The 10,718-nt window shown below is 35.4% G+C and overlaps 1 long non-coding RNA gene and 1 pseudogene across 1 annotated transcript; both read left to right on the top strand.

The window, feature by feature from the left end:
- The first annotated feature begins 1,526 nt into the window (after window positions 1-1,526).
- On the top strand, window positions 1,527-1,729 carry LOC143730038 (small nucleolar RNA U3; annotated as a pseudogene).
- Window positions 1,730-5,737: 4,008 nt separating this feature from the next.
- Window positions 5,738-6,375, top strand: LOC143728893 (uncharacterized). Its single transcript, XR_013199913.1, has 2 exons — window positions 5,738-5,816; window positions 5,925-6,375. It is a non-coding gene; the product is annotated as an uncharacterized LOC143728893 (long non-coding RNA).
- Window positions 6,376-10,718: the final 4,343 nt, after the last annotated feature.

Below are 10,718 nucleotides of genomic sequence, written 5' to 3'. Positions count from 1 at the left end.
CGCTGAACCCAGCAGAAAGCAGCAGGGGGCATAGATGACGTCACGACCCCGGATAATGACACATGCCAAGGAACTAGTAGCTCATGCTCTTATACGCACCGGAACCCTGGCCATTGGTCAAACCTAAAACAAGTGGGAGGGGTGCTAACCCATCCTGCCACAATCGGAAAACTTAAAGAGAAGGTTCAAATGTAGTTGTGGCATGACGAAAATGACGTTTAGTACGGCAATATGAACGTCAAAGTATGAGCAGTCAGAATGACCGCAATTGTCGTTCTAGTAGTTATGGAATTCCGGTAGTTCTAGTGTTAAAAGATTTTCTAAATTTGGCTTCGACGAATGAACTACAAAGCATGAAACGGGTAGCTATGCTGCAAAAAAGTATGACATTATGGATTGTTTTTTGTATTCCACATATCTTAACAGTAGGCTTCAAAGAGATTGTGGAAGTCCTTTCTGCTTTTGCCTCCGATGTGTATGCTAAAATGTCACGTAAACTTTAGCGCCTACAAAATTAAACTACGCAAAACCATTTTAGAGGAGAAGCGCAGCAGAATGGTGAAGGGGGTGGATTGAAATCCACTGCTGCTTCAATGTATATGTAATGATTGATTATAATTAAGGTATTAATCAATATTTTTCCTTCTAAATATCAAATGAGTTGAATGACTTCTCTGGAGATTTTACTTTATTTATATAAGTTACCAGTGTGATTACTGAAATGTTCTTTTCATGTATTCTTTAATGTCTGTATTTGATATCTGAATGCTGTGCTTGCTTGTTTAACCCAGCTTCCAGAAATGAAATAGAGACTTGTTTTGTGTTTGAGAAAGGTCTTCAATGTGTTAAAACATATAGGGGTCATTGAAGCCAATAGTTTAAGGGGCCATTTCTTTGTTAAAGCCTTTCTTTCCAGTTAGACTAAAGTTTAGCTATCCTTGAGAGAAAGAACGCATTATCTTGATGTTTTGAGAGGACTCTCCTGTTTATAGTGAGAGCCTGGCCAAATCCAACCTTGGAAAAGCTGTGTGTCGGTGTGTGTGTTAGTCTTCTTGGTTACAGGTTAAGGAACCACTGGCATTATTGGAGATTGACTGAGTTGTTGTTCTGGACATGCTGGCGCCCAGCAACCCAAATCTGCGACCTGGAAGGTCATGACGTGCCTAACTTCAGCTGCATTATCGATGGAGATATGCTTCAGTCTATCTGTATATGTGTGGAAAATTACTGTGTTTATCTATTTCATAGCCAATGAGAATCATTCATCCTGTAAGCAATGACGTAGCTTAGACCTTGGAAATCGTATAACTGCTGTGATCTTTGTAACTGTAAGCGGGGCGGCCTACGAACTCCTGTGCGAGTATTGAAGCTGACTTCTGCTGATGAAACTGCAAACTATCTTCAGTAAATATTTTCTTTAATTTTTTATAATTCTGACTCTGGGTCTTCATTCTTCATATCTGGTTCTGGGTCTTTAACTGTATACCCCTTACAATGGAATGCCGATTGAGTTTCTATAAACCCTTAAGACTATATTTTCAGGGATCATTTCTATAGTTCTTTGCTTGGAAATGTGCTTTGAAAGTGCTTGTCTCCCATCCCACGATGAAGAGTCATGATGCTCCTTTCTGAGTATGAATTGGGTGCAGAGCAGTGACTTTGGTTGTGAGCTCTGTGTCGTTGATGAGCGTTCTGTATTGCTTCCACAACGCTTTATCTGTAGAGTGGTATAGGGATCCTACATAGGGAGAGGCTAGTTGGCACTTCAGCAATGCATTGTCATCGGGTCCAGGCGAAAGTCCTTTGTCCGATCTGGATACGGCCTGGATCCAGCAGGCTGCGGGGAAACCTCGGGATAAACAAAGACACTAAAATTAGCATAGATGCCATTCTTCTTATGATGTAACAAGTACATCAGGATATGAGGGAAGTGTTCCCAGTTCCGGCTGACCTAATCTAAGCAGCCTACTATTGAATTATAGAAGGCTATAGAGTGTTATGTGAATGCTAGGTGAAAGAGATGTGTTTTTAGTCTAGCTTTGAATTGACAGACTGTGTCTGCTTCCCGGACAATGTTAGGAAGATTGTTCCAAAGTTTTGGTGCTAAATAGGAAAAGGATCTACCGCCAGCAGTCGATTTATATATTCTAGGTATTATCAACTGGCCGGAGTTTTGAGATCGCAATAGACGTGAAGGACTATAATGCGTTAAGAGCTCGCTCAAGAACTGGGGAGCTAAACCATTTAGTGCTTTGTAAGTAATCAGCAATATTTTAAAATTCATACAATGTTTAATAGGGAGCCAATTCAGTGTTGACAGAACCGGGCTAATATGGTCGTACTTCCTGGTTCTGGTAAGAACTCTAGCGGCTGCGTTTTGAACTAGCTGTAGTTTGTTTATTAAGCGTGCAGGGCAACCACCCAGTAGAGCATTACAATAATCTAGCCTTGATGTCATGAACGCATGAACTAGTTGTTCCGCATTTGTCAATGAGAGCATATGACGTAATTTAGATATATTTTTAAGATGGAAAAATGCGGTTTTACAGACACTAGACACGTGACTTTCAAATGAAAGATTGGTATCAAAGAGCACACCCAGGTTCCTAACTGACGACGAAGACTTAACAGAGCAGCCATCAAGTGTTAGACGGTATTCTAGGTTATTACGTGTGGAAGTTTTTTGTCCAATAATTAGAATCTCTGGTTTTTTCAGAATTTAGTAGTAGGAAATTACTAGTCATCCAATTTTTGATATCAACTATGCATTCCGATAATTTTGTGAATTGGTGAGTTTCGTTAGGTTTGGAAGAAATATAGAGCTGAGTATCATCAGCATAACAGTGAAAGCTAATTCCATGTTTCCTAATGATATCTCCTAAAGGTAGCATGTACAGAGTGAACAGCAGCGGTCCTAGTACTGAGCCTTGTGGTACGCCATACTGAACTTGTGATCGATAAGACATCTCTTCATTTACTGCTACAAACTGATAGCGGTCAGATAAATATGATTTAAACCATGCTAATGCAATTCCACTAATGACAACATAGTTTTCTAGTCTATTTAAGAGAATGTTGTGGTCAATGGTGTCAAATGCAGCACTAAGATCAAGTAACACTAATAGAGAGATACAACCACGATCGGATGATAAGAGCAAATCATTTGTGACTCTAATGAGAGCTGTCTCAGTTCTATGGTACTGTCTAAATCCGGACTGGAAATCCTCGCAGATACCATTTCTTTTAAGAAAGGAACACAGTTGTGAGGATACTGCCTTTTCTAGTATCTTTGACAGAAAAGGTAGATTTGAGATCGGCCTGTAATTTACTAATTCTGTAGGATCAAGTTGCGTTTTTTTAACAAGCGGTTTAATCATAGCCAGCTTAAAGGTTTTTGGTACGTATCCTAGAGACAAAGATGAATTAATGATGTTAAGAAGAGGATGACTTCTGGAAGCATCTCTTTCAGTAGTTTAGTCGGTATAGGGTCTAACATATATGTTGTCGATTTAGATGAATTAACGAGTTTGCAAAATTCTTCCTCTCCTATGGCAGCAAATGAATCAAATTTTACCTCGGGGAGACTATAATGCACTCCCTGATGCGATACTGTAGTAGACGGTTGCATAGTTATAATTTTGTCCCTAATATTATCAATCTTATAAGTGAAGAAGTTCATAAAGTCATTACTGCTGTGTTTCTTGGAAACTTCTGGGCTTGAAGCTTTCTTTTACGTAAGTGTAGCCACTTTTTCAAATAAATACCTTGGATTATGTTTATTTTCTTTTAATAGGGTTGAAAAATAAGCAGATCTAGCAGCTTTTCGAGCTCTCCTTCCATGAAATCCGAAATACCTCTAGTTTTGTTTTCTTCCAGTTGCGCTCCATTTTTCTGGCTGCTCTCTTACTCAAACCATGTTCACATTACAGTCCTTAATACCGTGTTCGTGGACAAATGTGGGCACAGAGGTCTCAGGTGTGATCCAATTTTTTATTTATTATAAATGTTATATCACTGTCTTCGATAAAATTTTATCTATCAATGTATGGTGTTTTTTTTATTTTTGGGGTATTTTTAAATTTATTTACCTCTAAAAGTACCATATTTTCTATGTAAATTATGCTTATTTTTATGTTATATTTAATATTTATTTAACTACATTAAAAATATCATTCCACTAAGTTCAGAGAGCTAAAACCTAAAGATAAAGTGACTTTGGTTCCATCTGGTGTCTTATATTGGTATTAAATTAACAAAAAAGCAGTAATATCAATAGCCACTAGATGGCTGTAGTTCTCAATGGCTGCATATAGGCTTAACTCTATAAACCACTGTTATGACGAATTTAACCTCTTAAGTTTTTGACTTTATCACAAGTTAAAATTGTAATTTAAAAAAAAAAATATCTGTGTTAGGTGAGACTATACAAAGATGCCAAAATATGCTTAGATAAATATGACCATGCTAGAAGGAAAAGACAAAGTAGTAGATCATTTATCATTTATTTCAAACAAAAAACATCAAATTTCAATAACTAATTGCAACCAAACGGGTAAGAATATACATAACAATAACTAAATAAATGTTAGCTAAGAATAAACAGGTAAGAACAAGCAAACAGGTAAGAACAAACAATAATAGTTATTTACATTATTTACATAATTTACATGCACTTGTGGCAGCAGGTAATTGTAACCGAATGTTCTTTGCAGATATATTCTTTGCATTTTTCCACATACAATGCTGTTTTTTTTTCTGTTTGAAGTACAGACATGGCACCTTTTTCTCTTGGTTGGGGTAGTTGCTGTGGATGTGGCAGGGATGTTTTCTGAGGAGGGTTGTCTGATCCGATTCAGCATCCTCAGAGAGGCCGCTCCACGGGGAACGCCCTTCCGTCTCTCAATCTGTGGGGACACCAGAGCCTTCCCGAGCTCTTCCAGAAAGATCCGCCTTCTGAAGGTCTTTCCTGCATTCCAGGCAGGATTGATTTCTGACCACAGGACGAAGGCGTTCAGGGCAGATACATCCAACATGTTGGAAAACACAACCATGGGCCAACGGTTGGATTTTCGCTTACAAGTGTAATCAGCGACCATCTTGAATAATACACACAGGAAAAGAATAAAAATCAAACACCATACTGACAAAAGTACATTTACATTTATTCACTTAGCAATTCATACATTTGTTACCATTTATAAACCACAAGCAATTTGTCATAGGAAAATTTATAAACAAAGCAAAAAAAAAAAAGTTAAATACCTGGTCAAGGCTGTCCACTCCACCCTTGGTTTTGTTGTAATCCAGGATTACATCTGGCTTCCTCTCTTCACCTGTGCTGACTGTGGCTTCATTGTGAACTGTGCTCATCAAGAGCACATTTTTATTTTTTTTGGGACAGTAAGACACAAGTGTGTGTGTACTGGTAAATGCAAACACTGAAGAGAATTTCTCTCTGCCCCTTGTCTTCACCAGTGCAGATGGGAGCTCAGGCTTGTTTTTCCTCACTGTTCCCAGCATGCCTAGTTTCCTCTTCAGGAGCTCCTGGCCAAGGGCATACGATGTGAAGAAATTGTCACACGTGATGGTGTGCCCTTGGAGACCCGCTGACATGTCGAGGACAACGCGCTTTGCCAGGTTCTTTTCTCGCTGCCCATCAGCCGGCTTGCCAGTATAGATTTGCATATTGTATGCATAACTGGTTTTAGAATCACAGGCTGCCCAGATTTTGATACCGATATAAAGTTGGTTTGACGTTGGAAGTTTGACATTAGACAGATATTCATCGGCTAAAAACTTCAATAGATCCTGATTGGGTGAGTATAATGTATAAAATTTGGTTTACCTGCAAGGTATTAGGACGTAGAACTGAACACAGATAACAGTTTATTTGTTTTTAATCCTGCTCAATGTTTTCAACACAGAAACGCTCCGAAAGTGACTCGCATGTGCTTAGGCCCGGTAGGGACCGTCTACGAAGTACGTGTACGTGGAAGCGGAGGAAACTATCAATGGTTCCCCATCAAAAATTATTATTATTTTTTTTTTTTTTTGTGAAAGAGCAACTTTGAAACATACTAACACATAACGCTCACTAGCAGATTAAATAATAATGATATAATTATTATTATATTATTGTTATTATTTACTAGGCTATATGTTATTACTACGATCTTATAATAACTATTGCCTAAATAAAATAATGAAACAAAAGCATTTGTATTTTGCCTTATTTAAAAAAAAAAGTTTTTTATTTATGTAAAAAAAGAGTATTGCATTTATTGGCAATTTACTGATTATCGGTTCATCTGCTTATCAGTGTTGGCTATTTATTGATATCAGTGCATCCCTAAAAATACAGTAATAAAATCTAAATCACAAAAGACCCTCCCTTTAAAAAATATATAAAATATATTCAGTCTCTTTAAGCAAGAAAATCATCCTTATCTTGACATGTTTTCCAATCATGTTCATCTAACGGCCCCATGCCTTTTCCATTTGTTCATGATTTACTGGACAAGGATTAAGCATAAGGATTTTTAAAAAAATCCTGAAATTATTTGATTAATTTTAATGTAGATAATATAGATGATGTAAATTAATAACTATACATCAAATGTATAATGGTACCATATACATTATATGGTAAGCCTCTTATTCAAAGGGAAAAAACATTGTGATGGTGAATTAAAATAAGAAATATGATTGTAAGGGTTTTCTTTTATTTTGTGCTTATTTTAATGCTTGTTTTTAGGCCCCCCTGGTTGAGAACAACTGATCCAACACACTGCTTTCCATTTTCATTATTACCAGTTTCCTAAGTGTAAATGGAAACCACTGGAAGTTTCCGGTGAAAGCTTTCAAAATAACAAGTACGTCCTTATTTAAGGATATCAAAGCTTAGCTGTAATTTAAAATGTTGAAAGTGAAAACACACATTTAAAGAAGATACATACATGAAAAGTATAAGATCACCACATTTCCAAAATGAAAACCAGAGATTTGTTGTAGTTCATGGGTCCAAATAAAATAAATATAAAATGTCATTAATTAAATATGTAGGCTACAAATATTTATTTAGGGCGTATTTTCATCCACGTGGTTATTAAAGTGTGTGTGGTGAGAGAAATATGTGTAGCCTCCAAGTTGGTTTTACAATCCTGGTGCTGGGGAACTCTGCTCTACACACTTTGAATGTCCTATAAGAGGCAAAAAAAAAAAAAAACTTTACTAATTTCCCCTAGCTTTTTCATGATGACTGAACTTTTGTAAATGACAGTTATACGAACTGAAAATAAGTTGTCTGTGACACACAAAACAACGTGTAGTTGAGTCAACTTGACATTATTTGTTTTCTGGAGAGATTCAAATATTCTGTAACAATTTTTTTGTGTAGCTGAGCCAATTCAACATTTTTGGTCTATTGGAAACAGAAGTTCTTATTAAGAATAAGGTTCAGATGTAGATTTTTTTTTGAAAATGTTTGGTCACCATTTTGGTGATGAGCGTTTCCTTGGGTTGGGCAGTTTGACTCTTGGCTTGTTATGTGAGTTTGTAACAGTGTTTCACAAAACACATACTTTGTTACAAAGAAAGCCATGATCAAAAATTATCAGCATGATCAAGAGAACAGCATCATAAAGGGGAATAGTTCACTTTTCTTATTCCTGAAAAGTGATTATTTGTGAATAAATTATATTTACTAACAAAACTTTAATGCAACAGATCAGACATTCTGAATTTTGATTTTTTAAAAAAACAAAAACACACACGCACACACACAAACCAAGAATCAGCATATGAGTCTCAACAATGGTGACATGCTTCATGCCGCAATGCATGCTGGGAGCCCTGATTTTAATACTATGGTGGCTCCCAGCATGCATTGCGGCATGAAGCATGTTACCATTGTTGAGACTCATATGGTGATTCTTGATGTCTGTGTGTCCAAAAAAATTTTCCCTTATAATGTATTTTAAAATCAGAATTCAGAAAGTCTAATCTGCTGCAAGAAAGTTTTGCTGGTAAAATATTAATAAAAACTGTTCAATTTTGATCAGATATAAGATTAATGATTTACTCTAATTTATGAGGGTAAAATCTTGATTTCTTTGGAACAAATTATGTGTTTTAGTAAACACTGTTACAAAGACCACAAACTCACACAAATATCTAAGAGTCAAACTGCCCAACCAAAGGTAACGCTCATCACCAAAATGGTGATGACCAAATTATTTCCAATAGACAAAAAATGTTGAATTGGCTCAACTACAAAAGATTTGTTACAGAATAGTTGCACCTCTCCAGAAAACAATTCAATAGCTATTGAATTCAATAGCATTTATCCTGGATTACAAATGAAAAAGTCGCCTGCGTGTAAATAATGTTTTAGGTCCAAGCAACAAGTCACACACTTTGAAGTTGAGATAGAAAACTCTATGAATTTTTAAAAGAATTAATTAAGAATTTGAATATCAAACTCGGTCATAACAATTGCAACATGTTCCTCTAGGGGGCAGTAATACCGCACACTCTTTAGGAGACTATGCGAGATTGTGTACCATTTTTGCTTTCAATAACATGTGTTGTGCTGTAGTTTTATGAATAACAAAAACACACATTTGTTCTTCTATTAACCAGTAACAACACACACCCTTTGAAGTTGAGATAGAACACTTTATTTATTTTCAATGAGCTTATGTCTTTCTTTAAATATCAATATCAAACTTTGTGCTGGGATTCTGTGAATAAATACAACATCAAAATGTTCTTCTGTTAACCAGTAACAACTCACACCCTTTGAAGTTGAGATAGAAAACTGTCTGAATTTTCAATGAATTTATTATCAGATTTGAATTTAATTCAATAGTATTTATCCTGGATTTCAAATGAAAAAGTCGCCTGCGTGTAAATAATGTTTTAGGTCCAAGCAACAAGTCACAACCTTTGAAGTTGAGATAGAAAACTCTATGAATTTTTAAAAGAATTAATTAAGAATTTGAATATAAAACTCGGTCATAACAATTGCAACATGTTCCTCTAGGGGGCAGTAATACCGCACACTCTTTAGGAGACTATGCGAGATTGTGTACCATTTTTGCTTTCAATAACATGTGTTGTGCTGTAGTTTTATGAATAACAAAAACACACATTTGTTCTTCTATTGACCAGTAACAACACACACCCTTTGAAGTTGAGATAGAACACTTTATTTATTTTCAATGAGCTTATGTCTTTCTTTAAATATCAATATCAAACTTTGTGCTGGGATTCTGTGAATAAATACAACATCAAAATGTTCTTCTGTTAACCAGTAACAACTCACACCCTTTAAAGTTGAGATAGAAAACTGTCTGAATTTTCAATGAATTTATTATCAGGTTTGAATTTAATTCAATAGTATTTATCCTGGATTTCAAATGAAAAAGTCGCCTGTGTGTAAATAATGTTTTAGGTCCAAGCAACAAGTCACAACCTTTGAAGTTGAGATAGAAAACTCTATGAATTTTTAAAATAATAAATTTAAAATTTGAATATAAAACTCGGTCATAACAATTGCAACATGTTCCTCTAGGGGGCAGTAATACCGCACACTCTTTAGGAGACTATGCGAGATTGTGTACCATTTTTGCTTTCAGTAACGTTTTGTGCTGTAGTTTTATGAATAACAGAAACACAAAATTGTTCTTCTATTAACCAGTAACAACACACACCCTTTGAAGGTGAGATATAACACTTTATTTATTTTCAATGAGCTTATGTCTTTTTTTAAATATCAATAGCATAACTTGTGCTGTGATTCTGTGAATAAAGACAACATCAAAATGTTCTTCTATTAACCAGTAACAGCACACACCCTTTGAAGTTGAGATAGAAAACTGTCTGAATTTTTAAAAGAATTAATTTAAAATTTGAATATCAAACTCGGTCATAACAACTGCAACATGTTCCTCTAGGGGGCAGTAATACCGCACACTCTTTAGGAGACTATGCGAGATTTTTCACCATTTTTGCTTTCAATAACACATGTTGTGCTGTAGTTTTATGAATAACAGAAACACAAAATTGTTCTTCTATTAACCAGTAACAACACACACCCTTTGAAGTTGAGATATAAAACTTTATTTATTTTCAATGAGCTTATGTCTTTATTTGAATATCAATAGCATACCTTGTGCTGTGATTCTGTGAATAAAGACAACATCAAAATGTTCTTCTAATAACCAGTAACAACACACACCCTTTGAAGTTGAGATAGAACACTTTATTTTCAGTGAATTTATTATCAGGTTTGAATTTAATTCAATAGTATTTATCCTGGATTTCAAATGAAAAAGCCGCCTGCGTGTAAATAATGTTTTAGGTCCAAGCAACAAGTCACAACCTTTGAAGTTGAGATAGAGAACTATGAATTTTTAAAATAATAAATTAAAAATTTGAATATCAAACTCGGTCAAAACAACTGCAACATGTTCCTCTAGGGGGCAGTAATACCGCACACTCTTTAGGAGACTTTGCGAGATTTTTCACCCTTTTTGCTTTCAATAACATGTGTTGTGGTGTAGTTTTATGAATAACAGAAACACAAAATTATTCTTCTATTACCAAGTAACAACACACCCTTTGAAGTTGAGTTAGAACACTTTATTTATTTTCAATGAGCTTATGTCTTTATTTGAATATCAATAGCATACCTTGTGCTGTGATTCGGTGAATAA

Source organism: Siphateles boraxobius, unplaced genomic scaffold (assembly GCF_051911475.1).
Source record: "Siphateles boraxobius isolate OS27281-9 unplaced genomic scaffold, OSU_SipBor_1 8, whole genome shotgun sequence".
NCBI lineage: Eukaryota > Metazoa > Chordata > Actinopteri > Cypriniformes > Leuciscidae > Siphateles > Siphateles boraxobius.
The sequence above is the reverse complement of the archived record's forward strand: the minus strand, read 5'-3'. Positions and strand labels throughout refer to the sequence as shown.